This window comes from Bombina bombina, chromosome 1 (assembly GCF_027579735.1).
Source record: "Bombina bombina isolate aBomBom1 chromosome 1, aBomBom1.pri, whole genome shotgun sequence".
Classification (NCBI taxonomy): Eukaryota; Metazoa; Chordata; class Amphibia; order Anura; family Bombinatoridae; genus Bombina; species Bombina bombina.
In genome coordinates this window covers 8864365-8887459 of record NC_069499.1, presented here as the reverse complement: position 1 = coordinate 8887459, position 23095 = coordinate 8864365, and positions in this window count along the sequence as shown.

The following is a 23095-nucleotide window of genomic DNA, read 5'->3' as shown; positions in this document are numbered from 1 at the left end:
GTGGTGAGACTGGTGAGATGGATTGGGTAGAGAGAGTGGTGAGACTGATGAGATGGATGGGGTAGAGAGAGTGGTGAGACTGCTGAGATGGATGGGGTAGAGAGAGTTGTGAGACTGCTGAGATGGATGGGGTAGAGAGAGTGGTGAGACTGCTGAGATGGATGGGGTAGAGAAAGTGGTGAGACTGCTGAGACAGATGGGGTAGAGAGAGTGGTGAGACTGATGAGATGGATGGGGTAGAGAGAGTGGTGAGATTGGTTAGATGGATGGGGTAGAGAGAGTGTGAGACTGCTGAGATGGATGGGGTAGAGAGAGTGGTGAGACTGCTGAGATGGATGGGGTAGAGAGAGTGGTGAGACTGTTAGATGGATGGGGTAGAGAGAGTGGTGAGACTGGTGATTTTGATGGGGTAGAGAGAGTGGTGAGATGGATGGGGTAGAGAGAGTGGTGAGACTGGTGAGATGGATGGGGTAGAGAGAGTGGTGAGACTGCTGAGATTGATGGGGTAGAGAGAGTGAGACTGCTGATATGGATGGGGTAGAAAGAGTGGTGAGACTGATGAGATGAATGGGGTAGAGAGAGTGGTGAAGCAGGTGAGGCTGGAGAGAGTATTGAGACTGGTGAGATGGATTGGGTAGAGAGAGTGGTGAGACTGCTGAGATGGATAGGGTTGAGAGAGTGGTGAGACTGGTGAGATGGATGGGGTAGAGAGAGTGGTAATACTGATGAGATTTATTGGGTAGAGAGAGTGCTGAGACTGATAAGATGGATTGGGTAGAGAGAGTGGTGAAGCAGGTGAGGCTGGAGAGAGTATTGAGACTGGTGAGATGGATTGGGTAGAGAGAGTGGTGAGACTGCTGAGATGGATAGGGTTGAGAGAGTGGTGAGACTGGTGAGATGGATGGGGTAGAGAGAGTGGTAATACTGATGAGATTTATTGGGTAGAGAGAGTGCTGAGTCTGATGAGATGGATTGGGTAGAGAGAGTGGTAAGACTGCTGAGATGGATGGTGTAGAGAGAGTGGTGAGACTGGTGAGATGGATGGGGTAGAGAGAGTGACAAAGCAGGTGAGGCTGGAGAGAGTATTGAGACTGGTGAGATGGATTGGGTAGAGAGAGTGGTGAGACTGCTGAGATGGATAGGGTTGAGAGAGTGGTGAGACTGGTGAGATGGATGGCTTAGAGAGAGTGGTAATACTGATGAGATTTATGGGGTAGAGAGAGTGCTTAGACTGATAAGATGGATTGGGTAGAGAGAGTGGTAAGACTGCTGAGATGGATGGGGTAGAGAGAGTGGTGAGACTGGTGAGATGGATGGGGTAGAGAGAGTGGTAATACTTATGAGATTTATTGGGTAGAGAGAGTGCTGAGACTGATGAGATGGATTGGGTAGAGAGAGTGGTGAGACTGATGAGATGAATGGTGTAGAGAGAGTGGTGAGACTGATGAGATGGATGGGGTAGAGAGGGTGGTGAGACAGATGAGAATGATGGGGTAGAGAGAGTGGTGAGACTGATGAGATGCATGGGGTAGAGAGAGCGGTGAGACTGGTGATATGGATGGGGTAGAGAGAGTGGTGAGACTGCTGAGATGGATGGGGTAGAGAGAGTGGTGAGACTGGTGAGATGGATTGGGTAGAGAGAGTGGTGAGACTGCTGAGATGGATAGGGTAGAGAGAGTGGTGAGACTGGTGAAATGGATTGGGTAGAGAGAGTGGTGAGACTGATGATATGGATGGGGTAGAGAGAGTGGTGAGACTGCTGAGAAAAATGGGGTACAGAGAGTGGTGAGACTGCTGAGATGGATGGGGTAGAGAGAGTGGTGAGACTGCTGAGATGGATGGGGTAGAGAAAGTGGTGAGACTGCTGAGACAGATGGGGTAGAGAGAGTGGTGAGACTGATGAGATGGATGGGGTAGAGAGAGTGGTGAGACTGGTTAGATGAATGGGGTAGAGAGAGTGTGAGACTGCTGAGATGGATGGGGTAGAGAGAGTGGTGAGACTGCTGAGATGGATGGGGTAGAGAGAGTAATGCGACTGTAAGATGGATGGGGTAGAGAGAGTGGTGAGACTGGTGAGATGGATGGGGTAGAGAGACTGATGAGATGGATGGGGTAGAGAGAGTGGTGAGACTGGTGAGATGGATGGGGTAGAGAGAGTGGTGAGACTGCTGAGATGAATGGGGTAGAGAGAGTGGTGAGACTGCTGATATGGATGGGGTAGAGAGAGTGGTGAGACTGATGAGATGGATGGGGTAGAGAGAGTGGTGAGACTGCTGAGATGGATGGGGTAGAGAGAGTGGTGAGACTGGTGAGATGAATTGGGTAGAGAGAGTGGTGAGACTGCTGAGATGGATAGGGTAGAGAGAGTGGTGAGACTGGTGAAATGGATTGGGTAGAGAGAGTAGTGAGACTGATGATATGGATGGGGTAGAGAGAGTGGTGAGACTGCTGAGAAAAATGGGGTAGAGAGAGTGGTGAGACTGCTGAGATGGATGGGGTAGAGAGAGTGGTGAGACTGCTGAGATGGATGGGGTAGAGAAAGTGGTGAGACTGCTGAGACAGATGGGGTAGAGAGAGTGGTGAGACTGATGAGATGGATGGGGTAGAGAGAGTGGTGAGACTGGTTAGATGAATGGGGTAGAGAGAGTGTGAGACTGCTGAGATGGATGGGGTAGAGAGAGTGGTGAGACTGCTGAGATGGATGGGGTAGAGAGAGTAATGCGACTGTAAGATGGATGGGGTAGAGAGAGTGGTGAGACTGGTGAGATGGATGGGGTAGAGAGAGTGGTGAGATGGATGGGGTAGAGAGAGTGGTGAGAGTGGTGAGATGGATGGGGTAGAGAGAGTGGTGAGACTGCTGAGATGAATGGGGTAGAGAGAGTGGTGAGACTGCTGATATGGATGGGGTAGAGAGAGTGGTGAGACTGATGAGATGGATGGGGTAGAGAGAGTGGTGAGACTGCTGAGATGGATGGGGTAGAGAGAGTGGTGAGACTGGTTAGATGGATGGGGAAGAGAGAGTTTGAAACTGCTGAGATGGATGGGGTAGAGAGAGTGGTGAGACTGCTGAGATGGATGGGGTAGAGAAATGTTACGGTTGCCTCCAGGCTGGCTGGAAGTTGGACCGTAGAAAAGGATGCTCCTAGCGCTCACCAAAGAATCATCAGCACCATAGTCAGCAATCCCTGTAGTGATTATAAGCTGTCCCCTACAAACATGAGTCAAAGCTGCAAGTTAGAGGGACAGAAAATAGGTCTGATGTGCTGGAGCACACAGCCTCCTTTTTATTGAGGTTACATGCAAACAGGACACTCTCAGGGGGAGGCATAAAATCCCCCATCACACATTTGATATTAGATAGAGAGACACTCCCTTTGACAGGCCACAACATTTACTTCAGCAGATAACATTACACACAATAAAACAATGCAGTCCACCTTATCAATACTAGTCTGATTAGACAATGGGAAAGTTGATCACTAAACCTAATTAGAGCTAATCCCAGCAGACTTGTATGTAGAATAGGTTTCTTGAAGCTGAACAAAATTTAACTCTTAATGGCACACAATGAAACTGAACCAAGTGGGAGAAAGCCAGGGACAAGTCATTTCACAGGTCTGGGGACATAGTCTTAAAGGGGGCATTGTTCACCAGAGTCACAATATGTCCCCCAGACGTTTCCCAAAGGGCCACACACACCCAACAAAAGTCAATATACTCTCAGGGGCACAATCTTCCAGGGGCCATAGTCATGAGGAAGGAGGCTGGCAAATAGGCTTCTCCAAAATCCAGGGAAGCAGGGCAACCTTCCATTTAAAGGGCCAGTCACAAATAGCAGTTTGTAACATATCTCCCCTTTTGGAGGGAGACTAACAAGGCACCTGACCTTCTGTCGGTCAGTGCCTAAGTTAGTCTCGCAACCCACCCACAAATAAACACTAGCAGCAAAGCAGCCCCCCCACAACAAGTAGCACTGGCCTGTAGGTTCCAGGTTATAGGATGAAAGTGTAGCATCCTCTGCCTTCCTGGCGCAGCTGTGCAAATAGCTGATGGTACTTGGGGGGCAGAGGCCAGCGGCACTCTGCCCTGGTGCCAGCGCTTCTGCTGGGGTGAGGGGTTTGCAGGCCAGTCCTGTAACAAGGGGGTCTGTAGGGCAGAGGCCAGCAGCGTTCTGTTCTGATGCCAGCTCTTCTGCTGGGGGAATTGGGGCATAGTCCTGCCCGGTGGCAAAGGGAACGTGGGGGTCAGTGGGGGTTAACATCTCCACTGTTAACCCTGGGCCCAAGTTAGGAGTTAGCTGGGGAGGGGGAGATTGGCTTACCTCCTCCTCCTGATACTCCGGTGGCCGTTGGGAAGGGAGGTCGATGCTCTCCGCTTCCTGTGGAACATGCTGCGGCTGGGGAGAGAGACCGGTTGTCTCCTCTCCCTGGAAGGCACACTCCGGCTGGGGAGGGAGGTCGATGCTCTCCCCTCCCTGTAGCTGGGTCTGTCGCTGGGGATCTGGGCCGCCTGCCCAGCATCCCTGTAGGGCCGGTAGAGAGACTGCGGTCCCATCTCCACCTGCCTGCTGGGGGTCCTCCCAGGACCAGTCTATGAGGCCTGCTGCCTCTGGTATCTCTGGCTGGGGAAGGGGACTGGTTGTCTCTTCCCTCTGCACGGTATACTGCCGCTGGGGAGGGAGGTCGCTGCTCTCCTCTCCCTGTAACTCTGGCTGCCGCTGGGAAGGGAGGTCGTTGCTCTCCGCTCCCTGTGACTCACTTTCTCGCTGGAGACCAGGTGTCCAGACCCTCAAACTCCACAGTTGGCGCTCAAAAGCTCGTGCCGCTTTGTTCTCCGTATCCAATTCCCGGATGATGCGACTGACTACCTCCTGTGCAGGGTCTGGACCATATCGGACTAGCCGCCTCTTTACCTCTGGAACGAAATCCGCGCCCTCATAGCGACGGATCAGGTTGAGGTGCTCTTCACAGGGTTCTGAATAGTGTCTTGTCAGCTCCATGCTGCTGTAGGTAGGGACGCTGCGCAGTGGCTAGCGTTGCCCTCAATAACTCTCCTACGATACCAGTGCTGTTGTGGTGCTGCTCCTTGCGCTAGGATGCTATCCCACCGCTGCCGCCAAATGTTACGGTTGCCTCCAGGCTGGCTGGAAGTTGGACCGTAGAAAAGGATGCTCCTAGCGCTCACCAAAGAATCATCAGCACCATAGTCAGCAATCCCTGTAGTGATTATAAGCTGTCCCCTACAAACATGAGTCAAAGCTGCAAGTTAGAGGGACAGAAAATAGGTCTGATGTGCTGGAGCACACAGCCTCCTTTTTATTGAGGTTACATGCAAACAGGACACTCTCAGGGGGAGGCATAAAATCCCCCATCACACATTTGATATTAGATAGAGAGACACTCCCTTTGACAGGCCACAACATTTACTTCAGCAGATAACATTACACACAATAAAACAATGCAGTCCACCTTATCAATACTAGTCTGATTAGACAATGGGAAAGTTGATCACTAAACCTAATTAGAGCTAATCCCAGCAGACTTGTATGTAGAATAGGTTTCTTGAAGCTGAACAAAATTTAACTCTTAATGGCACACAATGAAACTGAACCAAGTGGGAGAAAGCCAGGGACAAGTCATTTCACAGGTCTGGGGACATAGTCTTAAAGGGGGCATTGTTCACCAGAGTCACAATATGTCCCCAGACGTTTCCCAAAGGGCCACACACACCCAACAAAAGTCAATATACTCTCAGGGGCACAATCTTCCAGGGGCCATAGTCATGAGGAAGGAGGCTGGCAAATAGGCTTCTCCAAAATCCAGGGAAGCAGGGCAACCTTCCATTTAAAGGGCCAGTCACAAATAGCAGTTTGTAACATATCTCCCCTTTTGGAGGGAGACTAACAAGGCACCTGACCTTCTGTCGGTCAGTGCCTAAGTTAGTCTCGCAACCCACCCACAAATAAACACTAGCAGCAAAGCAGCCCCCCCACAACAAGTAGCACTGGCCTGTAGGTTCCAGGTTATAGGATGAAAGTGTAGCATCCTCTGCCTTCCTGGCGCAGCTGTGCAAATAGCTGATGGTACTTGGGGGGCAGAGGCCAGCGGCACTCTGCCCTGGTGCCAGCGCTTCTGCTGGGGTGAGGGGTTTGCAGGCCAGTCCTGTAACAAGGGGGTCTGTAGGGCAGAGGCCAGCAGCGTTCTGTTCTGATGCCAGCTCTTCTGCTGGGGGAATTGGGGCATAGTCCTGCCCGGTGGCAAAGGGAACGTGGGGGTCAGTGGGGGTTAACATCTCCACTGTTAACCCTGGGCCCAAGTTAGGAGTTAGCTGGGGAGGGGGAGATTGGCTTACCTCCTCCTCCTGATACTCCGGTGGCCGTTGGGAAGGGAGGTCGATGCTCTCCGCTTCCTGTGGAACATGCTGCGGCTGGGGAGAGAGACCGGTTGTCTCCTCTCCCTGGAAGGCACACTCCGGCTGGGGAGGGAGGTCGATGCTCTCCCCTCCCTGTAGCTGGGTCTGTCGCTGGGGATCTGGGCCGCCTGCCCAGCATCCCTGTAGGGCCGGTAGAGAGACTGCGGTCCCATCTCCACCTGCCTGCTGGGGGTCCTCCCAGGACCAGTCTATGAGGCCTGCTGCCTCTGGTATCTCTGGCTGGGGAAGGGGACTGGTTGTCTCTTCCCTCTGCACGGTATACTGCCGCTGGGGAGGGAGGTCGCTGCTCTCCTCTCCCTGTAACTCTGGCTGCCGCTGGGAAGGGAGGTCGTTGCTCTCCGCTCCCTGTGACTCACTTTCTCGCTGGAGACCAGGTGTCCAGACCCTCAAACTCCACAGTTGGCGCTCAAAAGCTCGTGCCGCTTTGTTCTCCGTATCCAATTCCCGGATGATGCGACTGACTACCTCCTGTGCAGGGTCTGGACCATATCGGACTAGCCGCCTCTTTACCTCTGGAACGAAATCCGCGCCCTCATAGCGACGGATCAGGTTGAGGTGCTCTTCACAGGGTTCTGAATAGTGTCTTGTCAGCTCCATGCTGCTGTAGGTAGGGACGCTGCGCAGTGGCTAGCGTTGCCCTCAATAACTCTCCTACGATACCAGTGCTGTTGTGGTGCTGCTCCTTGCGCTAGGATGCTATCCCACCGCTGCCGCCAAATGTTACGGTTGCCTCCAGGCTGGCTGGAAGTTGGACCGTAGAAAAGGATGCTCCTAGCGCTCACCAAAGAATCATCAGCACCATAGTCAGCAATCCCTGTAGTGATTATAAGCTGTCCCCTACAAACATGAGTCAAAGCTGCAAGTTAGAGGGACAGAAAATAGGTCTGATGTGCTGGAGCACACAGCCTCCTTTTTATTGAGGTTACATGCAAACAGGACACTCTCAGGGGGAGGCATAAAATCCCCCATCACACATTTGATATTAGATAGAGAGACACTCCCTTTGACAGGCCACAACATTTACTTCAGCAGATAACATTACACACAATAAAACAATGCAGTCCACCTTATCAATACTAGTCTGATTAGACAATGGGAAAGTTGATCACTAAACCTAATTAGAGCTAATCCCAGCAGACTTGTATGTAGAATAGGTTTCTTGAAGCTGAACAAAATTTAACTCTTAATGGCACACAATGAAACTGAACCAAGTGGGAGAAAGCCAGGGACAAGTCATTTCACAGGTCTGGGGACATAGTCTTAAAGGGGGCATTGTTCACCAGAGTCACAATATGTCCCCAGACGTTTCCCAAAGGGCCACACACACCCAACAAAAGTCAATATACTCTCAGGGGCACAATCTTCCAGGGGCCATAGTCATGAGGAAGGAGGCTGGCAAATAGGCTTCTCCAAAATCCAGGGAAGCAGGGCAACCTTCCATTTAAAGGGCCAGTCACAAATAGCAGTTTGTAACAAGAAAGTTTGAGACTGATGAGATGGATGGGGTAGAGAGAGTGGTGAGACTGCTGAGATGGATGGGGTAGAAAGAGTGGTGGGACGGATGAAAGAGTGGTGGGACGGATGAGATGGATGGGGTAGAGAGAGTGGTGAGACTAGTGAGATGGATGGGGTAAAGAGAGTGGTAAAGCAGGTGAGCCTGGAGAGAGTAGTGAGACTGATGAGATTGATGGGGTAGAGAGATTGGTGAGACTGATTAGATGGATGGGGTAGAGAGAGTGGTGAGACTGATGAGATGGATGGGGTAAAGAGAGTAGTGAGATTGATGAGATGGATGGGGTAGAGAGAGTGGTGAGACTGGTGAGATGGATGGGGTAGAGAGAGTGGTGAGACTGCTGAGATGGATGGGGTAGAGAGAGTAATGCGACTGTAAGATGGATGGGGTAGAGAGAGTGGTGAGACTGGTGAGATGGATGGGGTAGAGAGACTGATGAGATGGATGGGGTAGAGAGAGTGGTGAGACTGGTGAGATGGATGGGGTAGAGAGAGTGGTGAGACTGCTGAGATGAATGGGGTAGAGAGAGTGGTGAGACTGCTGATATGGATGGGGTAGAGAGAGTGGTGAGACTGATGAGATGGATGGGGTAGAGAGAGTGGTGAGACTGCTGAGATGGATGGGGTAGAGAGAGTGGTGAGACTGGTGAGATGGATTGGGTAGAGAGAGTGGTGAGACTGCTGAGATGGATAGGGTAGAGAGAGTGGTGAGACTGGTGAAATGGATTGGGTAGAGAGAGTAGTGAGACTGATGATATGGATGGGGTAGAGAGAGTGGTGAGACTGCTGAGAAAAATGGGGTAGAGAGAGTGGTGAGACTGCTGAGATGGATGGGGTAGAGAGAGTGGTGAGACTGCTGAGATGGATGGGGTAGAGAAAGTGGTGAGACTGCTGAGACAGATGGGGTAGAGAGAGTGGTGAGCCTGATGAGATGGATGGGGTAGAGAGAGTGGTGAGACTGGTTAGATGAATGGGGTAGAGAGAGTGTGAGACTGCTGAGATGGATGGGGTAGAGAGAGTGGTGAGACTGCTGAGATGGATGGGGTAGAGAGAGTAATGCGACTGTAAGATGGATGGGGTAGAGAGAGTGGTGAGACTGGTGAGATGGATGGGGTAGAGAGAGTGGTGAGATGGATGGGGTAGAGAGAGTGGTGAGACTGGTGAGATTGATGGGGTAGAGAGAGTGGTGAGACTGCTGAGATGAATGGGGTAGAGAGAGTGGTGAGACTGCTGATATGGATGGGGTAGAGAGAGTGGTGAGACTGATGAGATGGATGGGGTAGAGAGAGTGGTGAGACTGCTGAGATGGATGGGGTAGAGAGAGTGGTGAGACTGGTTAGATGGATGGGGAAGAGAGAGTTTGAAACTGCTGAGATGGATGGGGTAGAGAGAGTGGTGAGACTGCTGAGATAGATGGGGTAGAGAAAGTTTGAGACTGATGAGATGGATGGGGTAGAGAGAGTGGTGAGACTGCTGAGATGGATGGAGTGGAGAAAATGGTGACACTAATAAGATGGATGGGGTAGAGAGAGTGGTGAGACCATTGAGATGGATGGGGTAGAGAGAGTGGTGAGACTGGTGAGACGGATGGGGTAGAAAGAGTGGTGGGACGGATGAAAGAGTGGTGGGACGGATGAGATGGATGGGGTAGAGAGAGTGGTGAGACTAGTGAGATGGATGGGGTAAAGAGAGTGGTAAAGCAGGTGAGGCTGGAGAGAGTAGTGAGACTGATGAGATTGATGGGGTAGAGAGATTGGTGAGACTGATTAGATGGATGGGGTAGAGAGAGTGGTGAGACTGATGAGATGGATGGGGTAAAGAGAGTAGTGAGATTGATGAGATGGATGGGGTAGAGAGAGTGGTGAGACTGGTGAGATGGATGGGGTAGAGAGAGTGGTGAGACTGGTGAGATGGATGGGGTAGAGAGAGTGGTGAGACTGATGAGATGAATGGTGTAGAGAGAGTGGTGAGACTGATGAGATGGATGGGGTAGAGAGAGTGGTGAGACTGATGAGATGGATGGGGTAGAGACAGTGGTGATACTGGTGAGATACATTGGGTAGAGAGAGTGGTGAGACTGGTGAGATGGATGTGGTAGAGAGAGTGGTGAGACTGATGAGATGGATTGGGTAGAGAGAGTGGTGAGACTGGTGAGATGGATAGGGTAGAGAGAGTGGTGAGACTGCTGAGATGGATGGGGTAGAGAGAGTGGTGAAACTGATGAGATGGATGGGGTAGAGAGAGTGGTGAGACTGATGAGATGGATAGGGTAGAGAGAGTGGTGAGACTGATGAGATGGATAGGGTAGAGAGAGTGGTGAGACTGATGAGATGGATGGGGTAGAGAGAGTGTTGAGACTGGTGAGAAAGTTTGGGTAGAGAGAGTGGTGAGACTGATGAGATGGATGGGGTAGAGAGAGTGGTGAGACTGGTGAGATGGATGGGGTAGAAAGAGTGGTGAGACTGATGAGATGGATAGGGTAGAGAGAGTGGTGAGACTGGTGAGATGGATGGGGTAGAGAGAGTGGTGAGACTGGTGAGACGGATGGGGTAGAAAGAGTGGTGGGACGGATGAAAGATTGGTGGGACGGATGAGATGGATGGGGTAGAGAGAGTGGTGAGACTAGTGAGATGGATGGGGTAAAGAGAGTGGTAAAGCAGGTGAGGCTGGAGAGAGTAGTGAGACTGATGAGATTGATGGGGTAGAGAGATTGGTGAGACTGATTAGATGGATGGGATAGAGAGAGTGGTGAGACTGATGAGATGGATGGGGTAAAGAGAGTAGTGAGATTGATGAGATGGATGGGGTAGAGAGAGTGGTGAGACTGGTGAGATGGATGGGGTAGAGAGAGTGGTGAGACTGGTGAGATGGATGGGGTAGAGAGAGTGGTGAGACTGATGAGATGAATGGTGTAGAGAGAGTGGTGAGACTGATGAGATGGATGGGGTAGAGAGAGTGGTGAGACTGGTGAGATGGATGGGGTAGAGAGAGTGGTGATACTGGTGAGATACATTGGGTAGAGAGAGTGGTGAGACTGGTGAGATGGATGTGGTAGAGAGAGTGGTGAGACTGATGAGATGGATTGGGTAGAGAGAGTGGTGAGACTGGTGAGATGGATAGGGTAGAGAGAGTGGTGAGACTGCTGAGATGGATGGGGTAGAGAGAGTGGTGAAACTGATGAGATGGATGGGGTAGAGAGAGTGGTGAGACTGATGAGATGGATAGGGTAGAGAGAGTGGTGAGACTGATGAGATGGATAGGGTAGAGAGAGTGGTGAGACTGATGAGATGGATGGGGTAGAGAGAGTGTTGAGACTGGTGAGAAAGTTTGGGTAGAGAGAGTGGTGAGACTGATGAGATGGATGGGGTAGAGAGAGTGGTGAGACTGGTGAGATGGATGGGGTAGAGAGAGTGGTGAGACTGATGAGATGGATAGGGTAGAGAGAGTGGTGAGACTGGTGAGATGGATGGGGTAGAGAGAGTGGTGAGACTGCTGAGATGAATGGGGTAGAGAGAGTGGTGAGACTGGTGAGATGGATGGGGTAGAGAGAGTGGTAATACTGATGAGATTTATTGGGTAGAGAGAGTGCTGAGACTGATGAGATGGACTGGGTAGAGAGAGTGGTAAGACTGCTGAGATGGATGGGGTAGAGAGAGTGGCGAGACTGGTGAGATGGATGGGGTAGAGAGAGTGGTAATACTTATGAGATTTATTGGGTAGAGAGAGTGCTGAGACTGATGAGATGGATTGGGTAGAGAGAGTGGTGAGACTGATGAGATGAATGGTGTAGAGAGAGTGGTGAGACTGATGAGATGGATGGGGTAGAGAGAGTGGTGAGACTGGTGAGATGGATGGGGTAGAGAGAGTGGTGATACTGGTGAGATACATGGGGTAGAGAGAGTGGTGAGACTGGTGAGATGGATGTGGTAGAGAGAGTGGTGAGACTGATGAGATGGATTGGGTAGAGAGAGTGGTGAGACTGGTGAGATGGATAGGGTAGAGAGAGTGGGGAGACTGATGAGATGGATAGGGTAGAGAGATTTGTGAGACTGATGAGATGGATGGGGTAGAGAGAGTGGTGAGACTGATGAGATGGATAGGGTAGAGAGAGTGGTGAGACTGATGAGATGGATGGGGTAGAGAGAGTGGTGAGACTGGCGAGATGGATGGGGTAGAGAAAGTGGTGAGACTGGTGAGATGGATGGGGTAGTGAGACTGGTGAGACAGCTGAGATGGATGGGGTAGACAGAGTGGTGAGACTGATGAGATGGATGGGGTAGAGAGATTGGTGAGACTGATGAGATGGATAGGGTAGAGAGAGTGGTGAGACTGATGAGATGGATGGGGTAGAGAGAGTGGTGAGACTGGCGAGATGGATGGGGTAGAGAAAGTGGTGAGACTGGTGAGATGGATGGGGTAGTGAGAGTTGTGAGACAGCTGAGATGGATGGGGTAGACAGAGTGGTGAGACTGATGAGATGGATTGGGTAGAGAGAGTGGTGAGATTGATGAGATGGATGGGGTAGAGAGAGTGGTGAGACTGCTGAGATGGATAGGGTAGAGAGAGTGGTGAGACTGGTGAGATGGGTGGGGTAGAGAGAGTGGTGAGACTGATGAGATGGATGGGGTAGAGAGAGTGGTGAGACTGCTGAGATGGATAGGATAGAGAGAGTGGTGAGACTGGTGACATGGATGGGGTAGAGAGAGTGGTGAGACTGGTGACATGGATGGGGTAGAGAAAGTGGTGAGACTGGTGAGATGGATGGGGTAGGAAGAGTGGTGAGACTGCTGAGATGGATGTGATAGAGAGAGTTGTGAGAATGGCGAGATGGATGGGGTAGAGAGAGTGGTGAGACTTATGAGATGGATGGGGTAAAGAGAGTGGTGAGACTGCTGAGATGGATGGGGTAGAGAGAGTGGTGAAACTGATGAGATGGATGGGGTAGAGAGAGTGGTGAGACTGATGAGATGGATAGGGTAGAGAGAGTGGTGAGACTGATGAGATGGATAGGGTAGAGAGAGTGGTGAGACTGATGAGATGGATGGGGTAGAGAGAGTGGTGAGACTGGTGAGAAAGTTTGGGTAGAGAGAGTGGTGAGACTGATGAGATGGATGGGGTAGAGAGAGTGGTGAGACTGGTGAGATGGATGGGGTAGAAAGAGTGGTGAGACTGATGAGATGGATAGGGTAGAGAGAGTGGTGAGACTGATGAGATGGATGGGGTAGAGAGATAGGTGAGACTGGTGAGATGGATGGGATAGAGAGAGTGTTGAGACTGATGACATTGATGGGGTAGAGAGAGTGGTGAGACTGGTGAAATGGATGGGTTAGAGAGAGTGGTGAGACTGGTGAGATGGATGGGGTAGAGAGAGTGGTGAGACTGATGAGATGGATGGGGTAGAGAGAGTGGTGAGACTGGTGAGATGGATGGGGTAGAGAGAGTGGTGAGACTGATGAGATGAATAGGGTAGAGATAGAGGTGAGACTGCTGAGATGGATAGTGTAGAGAGAGTGGTGAGACTGGTGAGATGGATTGGGTAGAGAGAGTGGTGAGACTGGTGAGATGGATGAGGTAGAGTGAGTGGTGAGACTGATGAGATGGATAGGGTAGAGAGAGTCGTGAGACTGATGAGATAAATGGGGTAGAGAGAGTGTTGAGACTGGTGAGATGGATGGGGTAGAGAGAGTGGTGAGACTGATGAGATTGATAGGGTATAGAGAGTGGTGAGACTTGTGAGATGGATGGGGTAGAGAGAGTGGTGAGATTGATTAGATGGATAGGGTAGAGAGAGTGGTGAGACTGGTGAGATGGATGGGGTAGAGAGAGTGCTGAGACTGGTGAGATGAATGGGGTAGAGAGAGTGGTGAGACTGTTAAGATGGATGGGGTAAAGAGAGTGGTGAGACTGGTGAGCTGGATAGGGTAGAGAGAGTGGTGAGACTGATGAGCTGGATAGGGTAGAGAGAGTAATGAGACTAATGAGATGGATGGGGTAGAGAGAGTGGTTAGACTGATGAGATGGATAGGGTAGAGAGAGTGGTGAGTGTGACAGACCCTTCTGTCAGGACTGAAGGAGTTAATTGTGTTTAGCTAAGAAACTAATTTCTAAAGACAGGTTTTCTGGCCTCAGCTATTGTGTGCTATAATTACATTTAAGTAATAAACAGGCCATTGTTTAATCACCCTCAGAGAGCAGACGCTAGGTGATAAGACAAGCCAAATGTGTTTAAGTTGTTATCTGCCTAAGTAAAGTATTTAAGTAATGTAATTCTACTGTTTCATAAAAGGGCGTCTTCCCCTTTTTATCTAAATGTACAAGAGTCTTTCAACCCCCCCATCTGGGGTCAAACCTGTATAAATACTAGGCATCTAGCCTTTAATAAATGTCATTCTGTTTTAAACCTGAAACTGGCTGGGTTGTGAATTGCTGATTCCCTATGCAGGACATTGTTCATCTGGTATTAACCCTTGGTACGCTGTTGGTACCGTAACATTGGTGGCAAGCGACGGAATGAACCTTATCGCCCAGAAGAGCAACTACACAAGCCAGTAACCTCAGGAAGAGTGGGATTATTACAATACTGACTAAGATGGAAAGAGTACCAGGAACAGAAGGAACCAATGGGCCCAGCATAGCAGACAGAACCCCTGAAGAAGCAAGCTTTGATCGGGCTGTTAAAATAAGACTGGCATATTATGGCCCCAACCCATCTGCGGAAATTATCGACCGGGTCATAGCAGCTGTGGAGGCCAACCTACTTCGCCAAAGCGGCGCTGCAGTAAACCCAGTGGAAAAGAGAAAAGTAAATTTTGCAGCTTTTAAAAACTTCCTGGAAACAGAAGGAGAGATTGATGGGTACCTTGCGGATTTTGAGAGGCAATGTGCACTACACAAGGTACCCGCAGAGGACTGGGTCACGATATTATCCGGAAAATTATCCGTCCGGGCCAGTGAGGCTTTTCGGGCCATTCCAGATGAGGAAGTCGGGGATTATAATACTGTAAAAGAGGCTCTGCTCTCCAGGTATGCGGTTACACCGGAGGCATACCGGAGGCGGTTCAGAGACACTGTTAAATTAGCTGGAGATTCCTACCTTGAGTGGGCATGTAAGGTGCACCGCACAGCAGCTCACTGGATAGCGGGGTGCCAAGCCGTATCTGGGGAAGAGGTGCTGCAGCTATTCCTGTTGGAACATTGCTTCGACAAGTTACCCGCAGGAGTTCGAGAGTGGGTTCGGGACCGTAAACCCTCCACCCTGCATGAAGCGGCTCGCTTGGCAGATGAGTATACGGATGCCCGCAAACTGGACACTGCTACCACTAAGCCCCCTGCTAGAGTGGAGTACAGACCCCCAGTCACCCCAGCAGCTGCCAGTTACCAACCCCCGGCGCACCGCTATACCACACGGCATCTGGCCACGAACTACCCTCAGAGAGCCCGGTTCAATTCGCGGGGCTACTCACAACTGATTCGATGCTTTGGATGTAAGCAACTAGGGCACAAAAGACCAGAGTGTCCCCTAAATGCAGCGAACCAAGCACAGTCCTGGAGAAGACCTGCCGGCGGAATCACACGTAACCCTCAGCCTGCGGCCCGCTACGTAGAGGCGCAAGAATGCTGGAGCATCCTACATGAGGCAGACCTTGTGCAAGCTGCCCACCGGAATAGCCGGCAACTGGTTAAAGTGAATGGGAAGAAGGTCAGTGGTCTACGGGATACTGGTGCTACCATGACCTTGCTTCAAAAGAACTTGGTGTCTGAGAAACAGTACACTGGAGACACTGTGGCTGTGAGGGTAGCAGGGGGCGATGAGTTCAGCCTACCTGTTGCCAGGGTACATTTGGATTGGGGAGTGGGCGCTAGACCTGTGAATGTGGGGGTCAAGAAGGACTTACCTGCTGATGTTCTTCTTGGAAATGACTTGGCTCCCCTTGTTTCTGCCTATGCTCCCATGGGTCCCGCTGATGTTAACCCTGTGACTACCCGTGCTCAGATCCATGCAGCAGAGACTGACCCCCCTGCTGCTAAGCCCCAGGACGCTGAGCTCAGTAAATCTCTATCCGCTATTGATACGTGGAAGTCCCGTTACAATGCGCTGATGAAGGAGAAGAGGAGCGCAGAGGAAAAAGCACGTTTAGAACGTGAATCTCTGCTAGACAAGCTGCACCGACAGACTGCAGAAAACACCAGCTTGAGAGTGGGACATGAAACATTAAAGACAAACTTAGCGACACTTGAGGAGAAGCTGACGCTGGCTCATAGTGAGGTGCAGCAACTCAAGGGCACCCTATGTCAGTATGAAGGGATTGTGGATACCTATAAAGAGCAGGTACAGAAAACTCGTAAAGAAGCTGATGGGATTTTGAAGGACTGTTTAGCCCTAGTCTGGGCACTGAGGAAGTTGAACCCTTCTTTGTATGGACAGGAATTCTCTCTCATAACGGGAATACAGATGGATTGTCCTGGCAAACTGACATGCCTACCACCTTCTAGTCCGGTCATCCCCAGGTTGACCCGCCAAAGGGTCAAGCCGGGTCTGCCGGAGTGTTCCACAAGGGGGGAGATATGTGACAGACCCTTCTGTCAGGACTGAAGGAGTTAATTGTGTTTAGCTAAGAAACTAATTTCTAAAGACAGGTTTTCTGGCCTCAGCTATTGTGTGCTATAATTACATTTAAGTAATAAACAGGCCATTGTTTAATCACCCTCAGAGAGCAGACGCTAGGTGATAAGACAAGCCAAATGTGTTTAAGTTGTTATCTGCCTAAGTAAAGTATTTAAGTAATGTAATTCTACTGTTTCATAAAAGGGCGTCTTCCCCTTTTTATCTAAATGTACAAGAGTCTTTCAACCCCCCCATCTGGGGTCAAACCTGTATAAATACTAGGCATCTAGCCTTTAATAAATGTCATTCTGTTTTAAACCTGAAACTGGCTGGGTTGTGAATTGCTGATTCCCTATGCAGGACATTGTTCATCTGGTATTAACCCTTGGTACGCTGTTGGTACCGTAACAGTGAGACTGATGAGATGGATGGGGTAGAGAGAGTGGTGAGAGTGATGAGATGGATGGGGTATAGAGAGTGGTGAGACTGGTGAGATGGATGGGGTAGAGGGAGTGGTGACACTGCTTAGATGGATGGGGTAGAGAGAGTGGTGAGACTGCTGAGATGGATGGCGTATAGAGAGTGGTGAGACTGATGAGATAGATAGGGTAGGGAGAGTGGTGAGACTAGTGAGATGGATGGGGTAGAGAAATTGGTGAGATTGATGAGATGGATAGGGTAGAGAGAGTGGTGAGACTAGTGAGATGGATGGGGTAGAGAGAGTGGTGAGACTGGTGAGATGGATGGGGTAGAGAGAGTGGTGAGACTGCTGAGATGGATGGGGTAGACAGAGTGGGGAGACTGATGAGATGGATAGTGTAAGGAGAGTGGTGAGACTGGTGAGATGTTTAGGGTAGAGAGAGTGGTGAGACTGGTGAGATGGATAGGGTAGAGAGAGTGGTGAGACTGATGAGATGGATAGAGTAGGGAGAGTGGTGAGACTGGTGAGATGGATAGGGTAGAGAGAGTGATGAGACTGGTGAGATGGATGGGGTAGAGAGAGTGGTGAGACTTGTGAGATGGATGGGGTAGAGAGAGTGGTGAGACTGGTGAGATGGATGGGGTAGAGAGAGTGGTGAGACTGGTGAGATGGATGGGGTAGAGAGAGTGGTGAGACTGGTGAGATGGATGGGGTAGAGAGAGTGGTGAGACTGGTGAGATGGATGTGGTAGAGAGAGTGGTGAGACTGGTGAGATGGATGGGGTAGAGAAATTGGTGAGACTGATGAGATGGATAGGGTAGAGAGAGTTGTGAGACTGGTAAGATGGATGGGGTAGGGAGAGTGGCGAGACTGGTGAGATGGATGGGGTAGAGAGAGTGGTGAGACTGGTGAGATGGATAGGGTAGAGAGAGTGGTGAGACTGTTGAGATGGATGGGGTAGAGAGTGTTGTGAGACTGGTGAGATGGATAGGGTAGAGAGAGTAGTGAGACTGTTGAGATGGATGGGGTAGAGTGAGTAGTGACGCAGGTAATGCTGGAGAAGCTGGATCAACTGGTGAGGCTTGAGAGACCTTTGATTGATTGCTCCTCATAGTGTTTAGGAGATTGTGCTGGTTTTGCGAGTCATTTATACAGTCGCTGTCACTTTGGTTTGCTGCATGACTTGCCTTCATTGTCAAACCTAAAGTAAACAAGGGGCCACAGTGAGATCATTACAATGAGAGGACACGGAGACTAAAGCTCATGCTGCGTTAGGTGACATTAAATCTGCAACACATAGGTTATGTCATTGTGTAATGAAACATGCTCAGCGGTCCAGGATAAGCGTTAACGTTAAAAGATGATTAAAGATTGTGACATTTACAAAAGGACCTTGTTAATGACATTACCTTTCAACTTAATTAACACAAAAATGCTTTCGGTGTTTCACCAAGTAGAAATGAAACAGCTGTGAAATGTAAGTAAGCTGCAAGTGTGTTCACATAAAACCAGTGGGCTATGCAGGCGAATCAGTAATGAGATGTTACTGCAGATAGAGGCCGTCTGTGTGCTCCAACAGCTGCATAGACTGAATCCAGCCTGACACAAAGTCCCCAGCTCCCATCACATTATCCACTAGATTACGAGTTTTGCACTATACCGGGTGTGTAAATAACGCAATAAAATGAGCGGTATCGCACTGTCCATAGCGCTGCCATTATGAGTTACTGAAATTCCTCCTTGTGCTGTGCGTTATGGTCTGTTAAGCTCCATAACGCATAAAAGCCAAAGGCTGATTTTACGTGTTCGTGCACGCTTTCCCCCATAGACATTAATGGAGAGAAAGTGTCATAAAAAAACTAACACCTGCGATCGCAGAATGGAGATCGCTGTTATGCAACCCTATTAATGTTTATGGGGAAAAGAAAGTTACGTTTAAACCTAACACCCTAACATAAACCCCAAGTCTAAACAACCCTAGTCCGCCGCCCCCTGACATCGCTGAAGTAAATAAAGTTATTAACCCTTAAACCGCCACACCCCAAAATCGCTAGCACCTAAATAAACCTATTAACCCCTTAACCATCGGCCTAACATCGCTAATACTATAATAAAACTATCAACCCCTAAACTGCCCCCCCCTGATATCACGACACCTAAATAAAGTTATTAACCTCTAATCATCCACTCCCCAATATCACCAAAGCTAAATAAAGTGATTAACCCCTAATCCGCCGCTCCACCAAAATCACTGGCACTAAATAAACATATTAACCCCTAAACCACCAGCCCCCCATATCGCAACTAATAAATAAACCTATTAACCCCTAAACCGCCAGCCCCCACATCGTAACTAATTAACTAAAGCTATTAACACCTAAACCGCCGGACCCCCACATTGCAAAACACTAAGTTAAAAACTATTAACCCCCTAAACCTAACACCCACTAACTTTAAAGTGAAAGTAAATTCTAGCGTTTTACAAACGCTAGGATTTACTATTGAAACAAATAAAGGGCACTTTCATTCATGAAGTATAAGATACGTTATGTAGAAAGCTCCTTTATTTAATTCAATCGGTTGCCGCTCTTAGCTCCTACAGCAGCCCACGGCTAAAAATAATTTTGGCTAAGAGGTGACGTTTTCACCTCTTTATTTATTTATTTATAAAATATTTTACCAGGAAGGATACATTGAGATTTCTCTCGTTTTCAAGTATGTCCTGGGACCACAAAACATTGCATTGATACAATAGGGTACAAATAAAATACAAAAACAATAATAATACACAATATATGCAGAATTTAACATAGAACAGGTAGGAAATATTTAATCAACAATGACAGGAGCATTCTGTTTTGAGATATGTAGAGAGGGATCTCTTAAAGAATATTAGGCTTGGGGAAGGTTTGAAAGTGTGCGGGAGGTCGTTCCATAACTGTGGCGCTCTGTAGGAAAAGGAGGATCGAGCTGCTTTCTTTTTGTATTGAGGCAAGCTAAAATAATGTGCTGGTACTGGATCGGAGGTTATAGGAGATTATATATATATAAACGGGCTTATAATTTATATCATGCCTATCTAAATAAAGGTGAATTAGATTCCTAGACAATATAAACCAGACTATAGGGGTAGTACATATTTATAATGTGCTTATAATTTATATCATGGCTATCTCAATAAAGGTGAATTAGATCCCTAGACAATATAAACCATACTATAGGGGTAGTACATATATATATAATGTGCTTATAATTTATATCATGCCTATCTCAGTAAAGGTGAATTAGATTCCTAGACAATATAAACCAGACTATAGGGGTAGTACATATATATATAATGTGCTTATAATTTATATCATGACTATCTCAATAAAGGTGAATTAGATCCCTAGACAATATAAACCAGACTATAGGTGTAGTACATATATATAATGTGCATATAATTTATATCATGACTATCTCAATAAAGGTGAATTAGATTCCTAGACAATATAAACCAGACTATAGGGGTAGTACATATATATAATGTGCTTATACTTTATATCATGCCTATCTAAATAAAGGTGAATTAGATTCCTAGACAATATAAACCAGACTATAGGGGTAGTATATATATATATATATATATATATATATATATATATATATATATATATATATATATAATGTGCTTATAATTTATATCATGCCTATCTCAATAAAGGTGAATTAGATCCCTAGACAATATAGACCAGACTATAGGGTTAGTACATATATATATATAATGTGCTTATAATTTATATCATGCCTATCTCAATAAAGGTGAATTAGATTCCTAGACAATATAAACCAGGCTATAGGGGTAGTACATATATATATATAATGTGCTTATAATTTATATCATGGCTATCTCAATAAAGGTGAATTAGATTCCTAGACAATATAAACCAGGCTATAGGGGTAGTACATATATATATATAATGTGCTTATAATTTATATCATGCCTATCTCAATAAAGGTAAATTAGATTTCTAGACACTATAAAGCAGACTATCAGGCCCATTTATCAAGCTCCGTATGGAGCTTGAAGGGCCGTGTTTCTGGCGAGTCTTCAGACTCGCCAGAAACACAACTTATGAAGCAGCGGTCAAAAGACCGCTGCTCCATAACCCTGTCCGCCTGCTCTGAACAGGCGGACAGGAATCGCCAGACATCAACCCGATCGAATACGATCGGGTTGATTGACAGCTCCCTGCTGGCGGCCGATTGGCCGCGAGTCAGCAGGGGGCGGCGTTGCACCAGCAGCTCTTGTGAGCTGCTGGTGCAATGTTAAATGCGGAGAGCGTATTGCTCTCCGCATTTAGCGAGGTCTTGCGGACCTGATCCGCAGTGTCGGATCAGGTCCGCAAGACCTTTGATAAATGGGCCTGTCTAGGGGTAGTACATATATATATATATATATATATATATATATATATATATATATATAAATGTGCTTATAATTTATATCATGCCTATCTCAATAAAGGTGAATTAGATTCCTAGACAATATAAACCAGACTATAGGGGTAGTACATATATATATATATAATGTGCTTATAATTTATATCATGCCTATCTCAATAAAGGTGAATTAGATTCCTAGACAATATAAACCAGACTCTAGGGGTAGTACATATATATATATATAAATGTGATTATAATTTATATCATGCCTATCTCAATAAAGGTGAATTAGATTCCTAGACAATATAAACCAGACTATAGGGGTAGTACATATATATATATATATATATATATATATATATATATATATATATATATATATATATATATATATATATATATATATAATGTGCTTATAATTTATATCATGCCTATCTCAATAAAGGTGAATTAGATTCCTAGACAATATAAACCAGACTATAGGGGTAGTACATATATATATAATGTGCTTATAATTTATATCATGCCTATCTCAATAAAGGTGAATTAGATTCCTAGACAATATAAACCAGACTATAGGGGTAGTACGTATATATAATGTGCTTATAATTTATAGCATGCCTATTTCAATAAAGGTGAATTAGATTCCTAGACAATATAAACCAGACTATAGGGGTAGTACATATATATATATATATATATATATATAATGTGCTTATAATTTATATCATGCCTATCTCAATAAAGGTGATTTAGATCCCTAGACAATATAAGCCAGACTATAGGGGTAGTACATATATATATATATATATATATATATATATAATGTGCTTATAATTTATATCATGACTATCTCAATAAAGGTGAATTAGATCCCTAGACAATATAAACCAGACTATAGGGGTAGTACATATATATATATATAATGTGCTTATAATTTATATCATGCCTATCTCAATAAAGGTGAATTAGATTCCTAGACAATATAAACCAGACTATAGGGGTGGTACATATATATAATGTGCATATAATTTATATCATGCCTATCTCAATAAAGGTGAATTAGATCCCTAGACAATATAAACCAGACTATAGGGGTGGTACATATATATAATGTGCTTATAATTTATATCATGCCTATCTCAATAAAGGTGAATTAGATCCCTAGACAATATAAACCAGACTATAGGGGTAGTACATATATATATAATGTGCTTATAATTTATAGCATGCCTATCTCAATAAAGGTGAATTAGATTCCTAGACAATATAAACCAGACTATAGGGGTAGTACATATATATATATATATATATATATATATATATATATATATATATATATATATATATATATATATATATATATAAAATGTGCTTATAATTTATATCATGCCTATCTCAATAAAGGTGAATTAGATTCCTAGCAATTAAAAACCAGACTATAGGGGTGGTACATATATATAATGTGCATATAATTTATATCATGCCTATCTCAATAAAGGTGAATTAGATCCCTAGACAATATAAACCAGACTATAGGGGTGGTACATATATATAATGTGCTTATAATTTATATCATGCCTATCTCAATAAAGGTGAATTAGATTCCTAGACAATATAAACCAGACTATAGGGGTGGTACATATATATAATGTGCATATAATTTATATCATGCCTATCTCAATAAAGGTGAATTAGAT